A 13792-nucleotide genomic window follows, 5' to 3' on the forward strand; every position below is an offset into this window, starting at 1 on the left:
TTTCTTGGTCTATTTATACGACACAAGACCCAGGCTAATGAGAAATATCTTTATTATGAAAATAGAAAAATATAATTCACAAGCCAGCTGCAATATCTAAGAATATTGTACACAAAATATCTGATTACATAAATGAAACTCAGTACATAATTATCACAATATAATTGTTAGATAATTAAGTAAAACTACTTATTACTCACACTACACAATTCCTTATAATAATAATAATCCCTGATTAGCAAATGATTATATTATCACCAATGGAACTTTACAACCCTTGTCCCATGTCACAATCGGATCCTTATCTAACCCAGCTGATAAAAGAGTAAATTCCGTATTCTCACCAATTGATCAGGCCTCCGGCACAAATTAGGTGAAATGGAAACTTCTTCTTGTTAGCTTTTAGGAGATGCAGGAAATCCTTGTTAAAGGTACACGTGTTGGTCAGTCCTTGGTAAGGCTACAATTCATCAGCAGACAAGTTCCTTTTAGTGCTGAATTCAGAGCTGTTTAAAAGTCCGAATTTCTCTCTCTTAGGCAGAGAGTCACACGAGGTAACTTACAGGTCTAATTATTAAAAGAAAAGGTTACGTGCAGAACACCTGTGGGAAGATGTGAGCTCCCCCGCACCTCAACACAGACTAACTAATAATTAGCACCTTCTCACTTGGATCTCATCAGATGACTTCCTCGGACCAATCCAGAAACAGAACTTAGATGAATAGCCTTTCTGTGTAAAGTATCATATAGGCTGGAAGACCCAGGGCCGTTAGACAGATAAGAACAGATAGGAGAATAACTTCCACAAGATTCACACAGTCCTATAATGAAGACACAGATAGAAGTTCTTGAATAGTATAACATTCTGGTACACACCCATAATGCATCAGGCAGAAACAGCAAAGCTGTGTACTTCTTTCTTCTTGCAAAATTAATGCTGGAAAGTTTCTTGCAGAATGGTGTCTTGCAAACCATGATTTCTTGTAGACAATGGTTCAGGCTTGGTGAGGTCATAGAGGCCTAACCTTCAGGTGCAAATACGGAAATACCCCTACAGTACTCCAGGAATGAGTTGAGAAACACTGACCTAGAACAGAGGTAGGCAATGCCGGTCCTTGAGAGCCAGAGCCAGGTCAGGTTTTCAGGATATCCACAATAAATATGCATGAGATAGATTTGCATCTCAAGGAGGCAATGCATGCAAATCCATCTCATACATATTCATTGTGGATATCCTGAAAACCTGACCTGGCTCCGGCTATCGAGGACCGGAATTGCCTACCCCTGACCTAGAAGATAGCTTCTAATTGCAACTTCTCGCAATTCCAGAGTGATGCTTTCCTTCCAGGTGAGTCCTCCAAGGCAGCATAGAAGCTGCCAAATTGGATGTGGGTCTGTTCTATTATGTTTCTAAAGGGTTGTTTACCTCAGTTCCTCCAAGTCCATTTTGTCCTCTAGCAATTAAATTCATTCACTCGGAACCAGACTCTTTGTACCAAATGCACACATAGAACCTCTCAGCAACTAGAAGTTAACCATGCATTTGGCATTCGATGCAAAGAAACTGGATAAGACTCCTCCCCATCTCATTGCTGCAGCTCTGTCTGCATATTAGTACTGTTAAGTTGCTACAGTAGTTATTTAAGGTTGCTAAGGGAACAGAGGTGCTTAAATTAATATAAAATTAATATAAAGTCCTTTAAATTTATTTGATTTACTTTATGTATGTCACTAACTTGCAAGGGAATTACAATTAATCAACTGCTAATGTCAGGGTAACTCATTTGTTGATTAAAATCTCAAATTAACTTGTGAAAAACATTTACCCTCCTAATGTCTTAATTGAGGCAACAGCCTATAAATCAGTGGTTCTCAACCAGTTATTTGGGGCACACCTAGCCAGTCAGGTTTTCAAGAAACCCACAATGAACGCATAGATAAGTATGCATGCATTATCTTCACTGTATGCCAATCTACTTGGATATCTTGAAAACATGACTGGCTGGGTGTGTCCTGAGGTCTAAGTTGAGAACCCACGACTATAAATCAAAGTGTGACAAGATAGGCGGGAATCAATCACAAACGCAAACTGTTTTTAAACTGCCCTCTAGCTTTTTTTTATAATCTTTATTTTTATTAATTTTAACATTGCATAAAATACACAAATAAGACACAAAATTTATACTTCTTAACACTTAACACATTCCACCATAAATATCAACTACAGGGATTCAACTTGTCAACTTATGGGACTTGACCAACTGCTTATTATTAGCGGTGAGACTGGTCATTGCCTTCTACTGGAAATATCAGGATGTTCCTACAAAAGATAGTTGGTGGGTAAAGGTTTGGGCTTTGGAATCAATGGAGAGAGCAATTGCCAAGTTTCAGGATAAGACATAAATTTGAGTCAATATGGAAACCTTTAACAGACTTTCAAAAGATATGGACAGTGCTTGCCCTCTAGCTTTTAAACATAATTTATCAGCTTATCAATTTAACCCAAAATCTTTGTTGTGACCTGGAAGGGACAGGATGCTGGGTCTGATGAACTCAAGTCTCACTCTGCATGGCTTATGTTATGTTCTTACAAGCAATCTCTAAGTACAAACTGATGACAAAATATGAGCTAGATTTTCGCCAGGAGCATTATGCCAAGCAACAATGCAGGTTTAACAAGCCTCAACACTCTCTACTACGATTATCATTGTGAAGTAAGAAAAGACAAAAGCAACTATTTTACTACCTTGATTCATAACTCTAATAATTGTCTGAGGAAATTGTTCACAGTCCTCTCCAAACAAACTGCTTCCAAATCTGCTACATCTCCCTCTCAGTAGCATAGCCAGACATGCTATTTTTGGTGGGCCTGATCCCAAAGTGGATGGGCACACAAGTCCCCCAGCCCTGCCCCTGCACCAGTGACCCCCAATAAATAATATATACCTGAACTGGCAGGGATTCCTAAGTCCTGGCAGCTAAGAACAGATCACTCTCCTAATTGCTACAGCCAGCAACACTATCTATGCTTTGCTACCATGTTGCCTCCCCCCCCCGCCTCATGTTCAGCTTTTGCATGTACATGCGGAGATGGTGGGGCCAGTGCAACAGCAGTGCATAAATAATGCTGAAACAAGGAGGGTAGTGATCTATTCTGGCCACAGGAGGACCTCTTCATCTGGAAGGGCTTAGGGATTCCTGCCAGCCATAAAAAGGGTGCCTGAATTATGGGTGGGCCTGATCCCAAAGTGAGTGGGTCCAGGCCCACCTAGGCTTATCCTTGGCTATGCAACTGCTCCATGTCCTCCTGCAGAGGATCTGGCTAACTTCTGTCATAATCTCTCTTTGATGAATGCTCCCTCATAATTTAGAGCCATCTTCTTCTCCTTCTATCAGCCTTGACTACTCTCCTATGGTCTCAACACTTTCAGATGATTCTCCAGCCATAATGCACTCATCATGATCCTATTTTAATCTTCCTTCTCATTGCACCTTCATCAAACTGGTTCATTCCACCAGAACTATCTGCTCCATTGGCCAGGTTTAATTCTGGAACATGTCATCATCCCATTAGCCGTGTCAATTGTTTTTGCTAAACTTTCCAAACTTCCATCTTGGAAGTACACCTTAATTCATCCTATCTTTAATCAGCTCAATCTTGACACCCCCCCTAGACACTGCAAGTTATCATCCAATCTCAAATGTTTGATGTATCTCTAATTTGGTTGAAAGGATTGTGTTCTGTCAACTACTCCAGCTGCTGAGGCTCTCCATATTCTCCACCCAAAACAATCAGCTTTTCACATAGGCCACAGCACAGAGACCCTGATCACCTCTCTTCTTAGTGAACTACACTCAGGATTAGACATCACATACATGCGCATGACATCACCGCATTGCATTCGCACATGTGCAGATGCCCTCCCAATGCAGTCCCAAGCTGGAAGCTTTTCAAAACCTGGACAAAGTGCCAGGTTTTGAAAAGCTGTCCGGATGCCCAGACATGTCTGAGTAAATCTGGACGTCTAGTAACCCTATTTTATACCATCATCATTTGGTGGCTAGATTACTGTGATACAGTCAATCCAGTTTTCCCCTTTTACTCCACTAAATGAATTCAAACTATTCATATATAACTTTATGGATCTTTAATCATATAACGCTTCTCCTGATTAAACACAATTGGCTCCAAATCTCTTACTGAATTTAATATAAAATACTCTCTCTAGCCCATAAGGCTCTACACTCTGGCACTCCTGCTTATCTCATCACTGAAAATCCTGCACACCTCTGGAAGAACATTTCGCTCACTTTATGATGGATACTTATTCATCCTCTCAGTTTCCCATGCTCACTTGGATTACAGGTCGCTCTGTTTTCTTTTGCACAATCCCTTTACTCTGAAATACACTCCTTCCATCCCTTTATACAGAACCCTCTTTCCTCAAGTTCAAAGCAGAGCTTACTTACGACCCACCTTTTTAAGTTGGCATTTGGAGAGGGTACACAGGGTTAGGAGGCTTTTCCCATAGTTTTAAATGTGAACTGACATCTCTTCTTGATACATTGTCACCACTGATCTCAAAAACTATCCCTTTTCGTAAGATCATAAATCCTTGGTATAATGCAAAACTACAGTTAATTAAACAACAGTTGCGTTCTCTGGAAAGAAAATGGAGACTTAATAAGACACAAGACAATCATCAAAAATATAGGGAAAAAGTTTCAATATATAAAACCGAAATTAATTTGACAAAGAAAAATTACTTCTCTAAACAAATTGAAAAAGCAAGAAATTCCTCCGTATTATATAAAATCCTCAAATCCGTGGACCCTGCAAATAAACGAAAAAGCTCAATACATACATCTACATTAAAAGCACAAGAACTAGCCGATGCTTTTAACCTTAAGATAAGTACTATTCGTGATTCTTTCACTCAAAACACAGTTTTAGCCTCCAGTACTTCTGATCAATCAAACTACATATCGACAGCAAAATGCTCTAATCTTAAAATTCCATCATTACAAGACATTGAATTTCTATTTTCACAAATTAACATAAAAAGTTCTCGATTAGAATTAATTCCACCTTTCTACTTGAAAAAATACTTCTCACACTTTGGCCCATTTATGTTGTCTATTATTCAATGCAGTTTATTAACTTCTACAGTTCCACCTCAATGGAAATCTGCCATAATTACTCCTATTGTCAAAAATCATAAACTTAATATTAATGAACTATCCAATTACCGTCCAATATCTAATATCCCATTTCTTGCTAAACTTACGGAAAAATTAATATTCAATCAACTTTCAGACTTCTTTGAAAAGACAAATGCATTACATCCACATCAAACCGGTTTTCGAAAATTTCATAATACTGAATTCTCGTTAATAGGGTTAACCACTAATATTCAATATTATTTAGACCACCATAAATCTGTTATCCTTTTTTCCTTAGACATCTCATCTGCCTTTGATACTATTGATCATGATCTGCTACTAAATAGATTAGAAGAAAAAGGAATAACCGGGAAAGTCTTAGAATGGTTTAAATCTTATTTTACCAATCGAACTTCCTCTGTTAGATTCAATGACGAGGATTCCACTTCGTCTACTTCTACATTCGGAATCCCACAAGGCTCTATCTTGTCCCCCTTATTATTTAATATCTTTCTTTCACCCCTTTTAGAAACTTGTCAGGCCATCGGTTTCATCCCATTTTCATATGCGGACGATATCCAATTGATTCATCCTTTAAATCCCGAGTGTGTTACAGATATTTCCTCAATAAATCAAAAATTAGAACAAATACATAATTGGCTGAACTCCAATAAATTAGCTTTAAATATTAATAAAACGAAATCTGTTCTTTTTAATTGGAAAAAGGATATTTTACTTACAAAACCGTTTATTCTTAATAACACTCCTATTAGCATTGAATCCTCGGTTAAAATTTTAGGTGTAATCATAGATAATAATTTATCTTACCACGAACACGTTTCCTCTATTGTTAAAAATTGTTTCTATAAATTACGGCAGATAAGATCTATTGCTAAATTCCTTACTCCCTCTTCGTTAAACATCTTAATACATTCCTTTATCATTGCAAAACTTGACTATTGCAATGCATTATTTTTAAACATGACCCATAAAGAAAAAAGGAGACTTCAAATTATTCAGAACACAGCTATAAAACTAATCTACAATGCAAAGAAATTTGACCATGTATCTCCCTTGTTGATAGATGCCCATTGGTTACCTATTAACCATAGGATTTTATATAAATTAATGTTTTTAATTTTTAAGACTCTATCCTCTAGTGAGCCACAATTTATATCAAAATCACTGATCCCATATAAAACCCAAAGATCTTTGCGTTCATCGGATCAAAATTTACTAACTGTGCCATCTCTAAAAATTATTGGAACAAGAAGAGCAGATATGTTCACGGTTGCAGGCCCACAATGGTGGAACACCCTCCCTCAATATATTAGATTAGAGCGTGATATCACATTATTTTAAAAAATTTTAAAAACTCATCTGTTCAAGGATGCTTTTAACCTTTAATTAAATATCTTTCTATGTTTTTAATTAATATTTTCTGAAGAATGCCTTGCTACCAATTTTTACCCTACCTTTTGTTCTTCCCTTTTCCTATATCCCGATTGTAACTTTACCTACTTCCCCATTTGTCAAGTTTGTTAAAATTAGGATTTATTGTTATTATGTTTAAAGTTTCTTTACTATATTTTATTTTATAATATGTACATCGCTTAGAAATTTGGAATAGGCGATTTATCAAAAAATGAAATAAACTTGAAACTTGAAACTTGACAGGCTAAAGCATTAAAAACGTTAGAAGAGCTCAAACTTTCTGTTAAAAAAAAAAAAGGTTAGGTTCTGTTCTTTGCCATAAGGAGCAGGAAGCCGTGCTTCTGTCCTGAATTAAGGTTCTGTGAGGAAGGTAAAACAGGTGTAAAGGTCACCAGGGCAATCTGATTAGTGTGTTACCTTCAAAATGTCTGTTTGAAGCAGTCCGCAAAAAATCAAAACTATATACACTTCTCCCTCCGGATTCGCGGGGGATAGGGGCAGAGCTGGACCGCGAATGACGAAAAACCGCAAATATCCGGCTCTGACCCACCCCCGCCTCCCTCCCGCCTTCCCGGCCTTACCTGGTGGTCTAGCGGGCTTTCGGGGCAGGAGCGATCTTCCTACGCTCCTGCCCTGTGCAGATCGCCATTAGGAAATGGTTGCTCTGAGTTCCCGTAGTCTCTCGAGACTACGACGGGGACTCCCTACAGCTATTTCCTAATGGCGATCTGCACAGGGCAGGAACGTAGGAAGATCGATCCTGCCCCGAAAGCCCGCTAGACCAACAGGTAAGGCCGGGATGCCGGAGGGAAGACTTAAGGATTTTTTTTTCTTTTTTCCCCCTCCCCAAAAAATCGCGAATATGTGAAATCGCGATTACTGAAACCGCGAATGGTGAGGGGGAAGTGTAGTCCTTGATAACCTTCTTTCTGAGAGGAGAAGAGAAGAGGACGTTTCTCCGAGTCAGAGAACATTATTTTGCTCTGTGCTTTGATAATTTTGGGATACAAGATAAACCGAGGTTCCTGTATAAAGACAGTTTAAATTTTAAAGAACAAACTTTACTTATTATAGTATAATCTTGTTATAACGGACTTCAAGGGACCTGGAAAAACGGTCTGTTATATCCAGAGTCCGTTATATCCAAAGTTGCATTTTTTTTTAACTTTATGTAGGGCAACTTGAAACAATGTACAATCAATGAACAACAATCACTGCACAAGCCATATCAGCAACAAGAACAAAACTCAGCAAAACATTGGTATCGTACAAAATCATTACAAACCAGAACACTGTACTAGAAAGAAAAATATTCTGTCATTCTTTTCTGAGCTGCATTTTGATGCTATATCACCGGCATGCCACGTGCCTTGTAGGCGGAGCCTGCATGTCCATTATAGCCAAATGAAACTACAGCTAAAAGTGGCTCTGGGGACCAAATTGTTTGTCTGTTATATCCAAAAGTCCGTTATATGCGAGTCCGCTATATACAATGATTTTCTGTATGTTTATAATGGCGCTCGGCCTGGACCAGTGGACCTCGTCCGCTATAAGCGAGGTTCCGTTATAAGCGAGTCCGTTATAACGAGATTATACTGTAACTAGTTTCCATAGTATAAAAGTCTTTCCCCTATAGTTTTAAATTTGAACTTTCTTCTAGAGAGAGAAACTTAACTATCACAGCCTACAGCATTAACAGATAGCCTCTAGAAGGCATAGCAGGGCATAGCTCAGTCTTCTTTCCTGCCCATCCCTAGCACATTTCTTTACTTATGGTCTTCATGGGATAGGAGGCAATATTCTGTTGTGAATTGGTTATTGGACAGAAAACAGAGGATGAGTTACAAGGGGTGTTCAATAATTTAGCTACCTGATTATGAAAGAAAGCAGCAAGTGTGTTGAAACAAGTCTGTGCATGTTGTGACATGTCTCAAGATTACTCATGAACCGTTGCAGCTCAGTGTGAGTCTAACATTCCAAGAGACAGGATTTCAGGAGAGTCCTCGTCAGTGGTGTAGTGCCTGGGGGAGTGGCACCCCTCCCCCACCCTTTTCTCCACCCCGTTCCTTCCTGATCCCCACTGCTGAATGCACACACCCCTTCCCTTCCCCTGTACCTCTTTAATTTTCTCAGCACGAGCAGCATTATGAATTTGCTGCCTGCATCGTGTTAGCCCTCCCTCTGACATCACTTCATAGGCTCGTGACCTGGAAGTGACATCAGAGCGAGCCAACACTAACATGGGCAGCAAGTTCGTAATATTTAACGTGACCATTTATTTTTTTCATCAAAACGGGACATCTATTAATATTCAGTCCCGCCCCAATCCCACCCTAGCCCTGCCCCCAATCCCACCCTAGCCCCACCCCCAATTTCTTCCATTCATTTTTCATGTACACACTATCTTATTTCATAATGGTAACCATAAAATTAAAAAAAAAAAACACAAAGCACCCTATACGCAGACAAAATGTTAATTATCATTTATATTGGTGGGGTTTTCAACCACGTCACCTCAGTAACTATAGAAAAATAGACAAATATAGTGCAAAATATAGATAGCAGATATAAATTCTCAAAACTGACACATTTTTATCACTAAATTAAAAATAAAATCATTTTTCCTACCTTTGCTGTCTGGTGATTTCATGAGTCTCTGGTTGCGTTTCCTTCTGACTGTGCATCCTATCTTTCATTTCTTTCTGCACTCATGCCTAACAATTGTCCCTTTCTATTCCCTCCCTCCTTCCTTCCTATATCCTTAGTGCCCCCAGTGCCTTCCTATGTCCTTCGTGTCCCCAACACCTCCTTCCTATGTCCTTAGTGCCCCCAGTGCCTCCTTCCTATGTCCCCAGTGCCTCCTTCCTATGTCCTTAGTGCCCCCAGATCCAGTGTCAGTTCTCCTTTCTACCTTTGTTCCAGGTCTCCCTCTTTCCCTCCTCTGTTATGATCTTGCCTCTCTCTGCTCTTCCTCAGGGGCTCTCCCCCTCTGTCTGCACCTCCCAAAGTCCTGCTTCTGCCTCCTGTCTTTCCCCTTTGGTCCAGGCCTTTATCTCGCTAGTCTTTCTTCTACTTAAATCCCCCCCTTCTCTGCCGTTTTCTCTCCTTCCTTCATCCCTCCTTCCTATGTCCCTTCACTGCCTTCTAGCCTTTGTCCCAGCCCCTCCCAAAAAGCCTGCCGGCCTACCTCCCTCAAAGCCAGCCTCCCCAAAGCCAGTCTGCCTGTCTCCCCCAAAGTCAGCTAGTCTGCCTGCCTACCTCCCCCAGAGCTAGCCTGCCTGCCTATCTCCCCCAGAGCCTGCCTGCCTGTCTCCCCCAAAGTCAGCCAGTCTGCCTGCCTACCTCCCCCAGAGCCAGCCAGCCTGCCTGCCTACCTCCCCCAGAGCCTGCCTGCCTGTCTCCCCCAAAGTCAGCCAGTCTGCCTGCCTACCTCCCCCAGAGCCAGCCAGCTAGTCTGCCTGCCTACCTCCCCCAGAGCCTGCTTGCCTACCTGCCTACCTCCCCCAAAGCCTGCCTACGTACCTCCCTCCCCCAGAGTCAGCCAGCCAGCCAGCCTGCCTACCTCCTTTCCCCCCTCCCCCCCCCAGAAAACAAAAGCCTCCCTCCAGGCCTGATTTAGGTCCACCGCTGCTGCTCCTCTGCTGCCACTACTGGCACCCGGAAGCCTTCTTCTCGACGTCAATTCTGATGTTCCCTTCATGATCTTGTAAGTTTCTATCATGTCCCCTCTAAGCCTCCGCTTTTCCAGGGAAAAGAGCCCCAGCTTCTTTAGCCTCTCATCATATGAAAGGTTTTCCATGCCCTTAATCATTTTTGTTGCTCTTCTCTGGACCCTCTCGAATAGCGCCATATCCTTCTTAAGGTACGGAAACCAGTATTGAATGCAGTACTCCAGATGCGGGCCCACCAGCGCACGATACAGTGGCAGGATAACTTCATTCGTTCTGGTAGTGATACCTTTTTTGGTAATGCCCAACATTCTGTTCGCCTTCTTTGAGGCTGCTGTGCATTGTGCCACCGGCTTCATTGTCTTATCCACCAAAACCCCCAAGTCCTTTTCTAGGTTGCCTTCCCCCAGTACCATCCCCCCCATCGTGTAGTTGTACATCGGGTTTCCTTTCCCTATGTGCAAGACTTTACATGTCTCTACATTGAAGCTCATCTGCCATTTGTTTGACCACTCACTCAGTTTGTTCAGGTCCCTTTGTAGTTCTTTACATTCCTCAACAGTTCTGACCCTACTGGAGAGTTTTGCGTCGTCCGCGAATTTTATAACTTCGCACTTCGTCCCTGATTCCAGGTCATTAATAAATATATTGAACAGCAGCGGTCCCAGCACTGACCCCTGCGGGACACCACTCGTGACCCCCTTCCAGTCAGAGTAGTGTCCCTTTACGCCTACCCTCTGTTTCCTGTCCGCCAGCCAATTTCTGATCCATCTGTGTACGTCCACTTCCACCCCGTGGTTCCACAGTTTCCTTAGTAGGCACTCATGGTGTACCTTGTCAAAGGCTTTTTGGAAGTCGAGATATACGATGTCTATGGGGTCACCTTTGTCCAATTGTTCGCTTATCCCCTCAAAGAAGTACAGTAGGTTCGTTTGGCATGATCTCCCTTTACAGAAACCATGCTGGCTTGATCTCATCAGATTATTTTTTTCTATATGCTCATTAATACTGTCCTTGATTAATGATTCGGCCATCTTCCCCGGAACTGAGGTTAAGCTCACCAGTCTGTAATTCCCTGGGTCGCCTCTGGATCCTTTTTTGAAGATAGGTGTAACATTCGCTATCTTCCAGTCCTCCGGAACTACCCCTGTTTTCAAGGATAGGTTGCAAATCTGCTGCAGCAACTCTGCTGTTTCATCTCTGAGCTCTTTCAATATTCTTGGGTGGATTCCATTTGGGCCCGGCGATTTGTCAGTTTTTAATCTATCTATCTGTTTGAGCACGTCTTCGAGGCTTACCTCCATGCTCGATAATTTCTCCTCTTGATCCCTCTTGAAGATTTTTTCTGGTTCCGGCACATTGGATGTATCCTCTTTTGTGAAGACCGACGAGAAGAACGTGTTTAATCTGTCTGCCACCTCCTTTTCTTCCTTTACCACTCCCTTCCTGTCTCCCTCATCCAGGAGTCCCACCTCCTTCCTCGCCGGCTGTTTTCCTTTCACATATCTAAAGAATGGTTTGAAATTCCGTGCCTCCTTGGCAAGTCTCTCTTCGTACTCTTTTTTTTGCTTTTCTGACCACGCGGTGGCATTCTTTTTGATGCTTCCTGTGCTCTTTCCAATTTTCATCGGTTTTATCCTTTTTCCACTTCCTGAATGATTTTTTCTTGTCTCCTATCACCTTCTTAACTTCAATGGTTATCCATGCTGGATCTTTTGCTTGATTCTTTTTGCATCCTTTTCTAATTCTGGATATATACAGGTTTTGCGCTTCATTTACCATGTCCTTGAATAAGGTCCAGGCTTACTCCACCGTCTGTGTTTTCCTGGAGTTGTTCCTGAGACTCTTCTTCACTATTTGTCTCACGGCATCATAATTCCCTTTCTTGAAGTTAAACGTTGTTGCAATTGTTCTCGTCCCCTTTGGCATTCCTAATTTCACATTGAACTGGATCATGTTGTGATCACTGTTTCCTAATGGTCCCTCTACTTTCACTTCTTGGGTGGGTCCTTCCAGCCCGTTGAGGATTAAATCCAGAATAGCCGTCCCTCTCGTTGGTTCCTTGACCAGCTGTTCCAAGAAGCAGTCCTGTACAGCCTCCAGGAACTCCGTTTCCTTTGAACATTTTGAAACTCCATGGCTCCAGTCTATCCCAGGATAGTTGAAATCTCCCATAACTATGGTGTTGGCATTTTTACATTCTCGCCTCAACTCGGCTTTCAGTTCCTCATCCCTTGCTTCTGTTTGCCCAGGTAGGCGGCAGTACAGCCCCATCTTTATCTTGGTTCCCTTTCTTCCTGGTATTTTAACCCATAGTGATTCCAGTTGGTCATTTGTTGCTGCTATGTCCACTCCGGTCGAGTGAATGGTGTCCTTTATGTAAAGTGCTACTCCTCCTCCTTTCTGAGGTGTCCTGTCTCTTCGGTAGAGCTTGTACCCTGGCAGGAATATGTCCAATTTGTTTTCCTTGTTCCACCATGTTTCCGTGATCACTATGATGTCTAGGTTCTAGCCTTTGGCCATGATTTCTAGTTCCCCCATTTTGTTCTTCAGGCTTCTTGCGTTAGTGTACATGCAATTTAAGTCTTGATATATTCCCTTGCGATTCATTTTTCCTTCTGTCTCCTTCCTGTCCTTCAGACTCCTGTTTATTGTCTCTCTTGTCATCCCCTTGTGGTACGTTCTTATTTTCCTCCTTTTGTTCCTTCCCCCTTACTACACCATTGGTCCTCATGTGAATCAACTAAGAAACTGCTAGATTTGGAGCACCATTCAGTGATAAAATTTCTCATAAAAGATGGGAAAAAAGCCAAAGGAGATCCATAAAAACAACTGCAGTTTATTCTGAGTCTGCCCCATCATCCTACATAGTAAAATTATGGCACAAGCAGGTAAACTGAGGTAGAGTTCTTTGAAGATGATCCTCACACTAGACAGCAACTTCCACAGAAATGCGCAAGAAAGTCGAGGATTTAATTTTGTCAGACAGATGAATTAAGGTTCCTGAATAGCAGAATAAATGGGCATCTCAGCAGATACAGTTTGGAAAATAATTCAGGAAACATTAGGCATGTCAAAGGCTAGTGCAAGATGGGTTCCAAGAATGCTGATGCCATGAGGCTTCAGTGCTGTCAGGAGAACTTGGAGACGCTCCGTGAAGACCAAGTGAATTTTTTTTTCCAACGTTTGGTGACTGGAGATGATACTTAGGTCTATCACATAGATCCTGAGTCTAAAATGGAGTCAATACGATGGAAGCACAGGTCATCCCCCATCCCAAAAAAGTTCAAGACAGAAAAAATCTATAGGCAAAGTCATAGCAGCTGTCTTCTGGGATGATGATGGATTTTTGCTTCTGGAGACATTTAAATATATCACAGGCCGTATCAAGGTGGAAGAGGATATCTTCCGTTTTATAGGACCTTCGTCTACCAGAGGGCATCCGCTGAAAATCAGGGGAGGAAAATTTCATGGTGACTTCAGAAAGTATTTCTTCACCGAGAGGGTGGTCGATCATTGGAACGAAC

This window comes from Geotrypetes seraphini, chromosome 4 (assembly GCF_902459505.1).
Source record: "Geotrypetes seraphini chromosome 4, aGeoSer1.1, whole genome shotgun sequence".
NCBI lineage: Eukaryota > Metazoa > Chordata > Amphibia > Gymnophiona > Dermophiidae > Geotrypetes > Geotrypetes seraphini.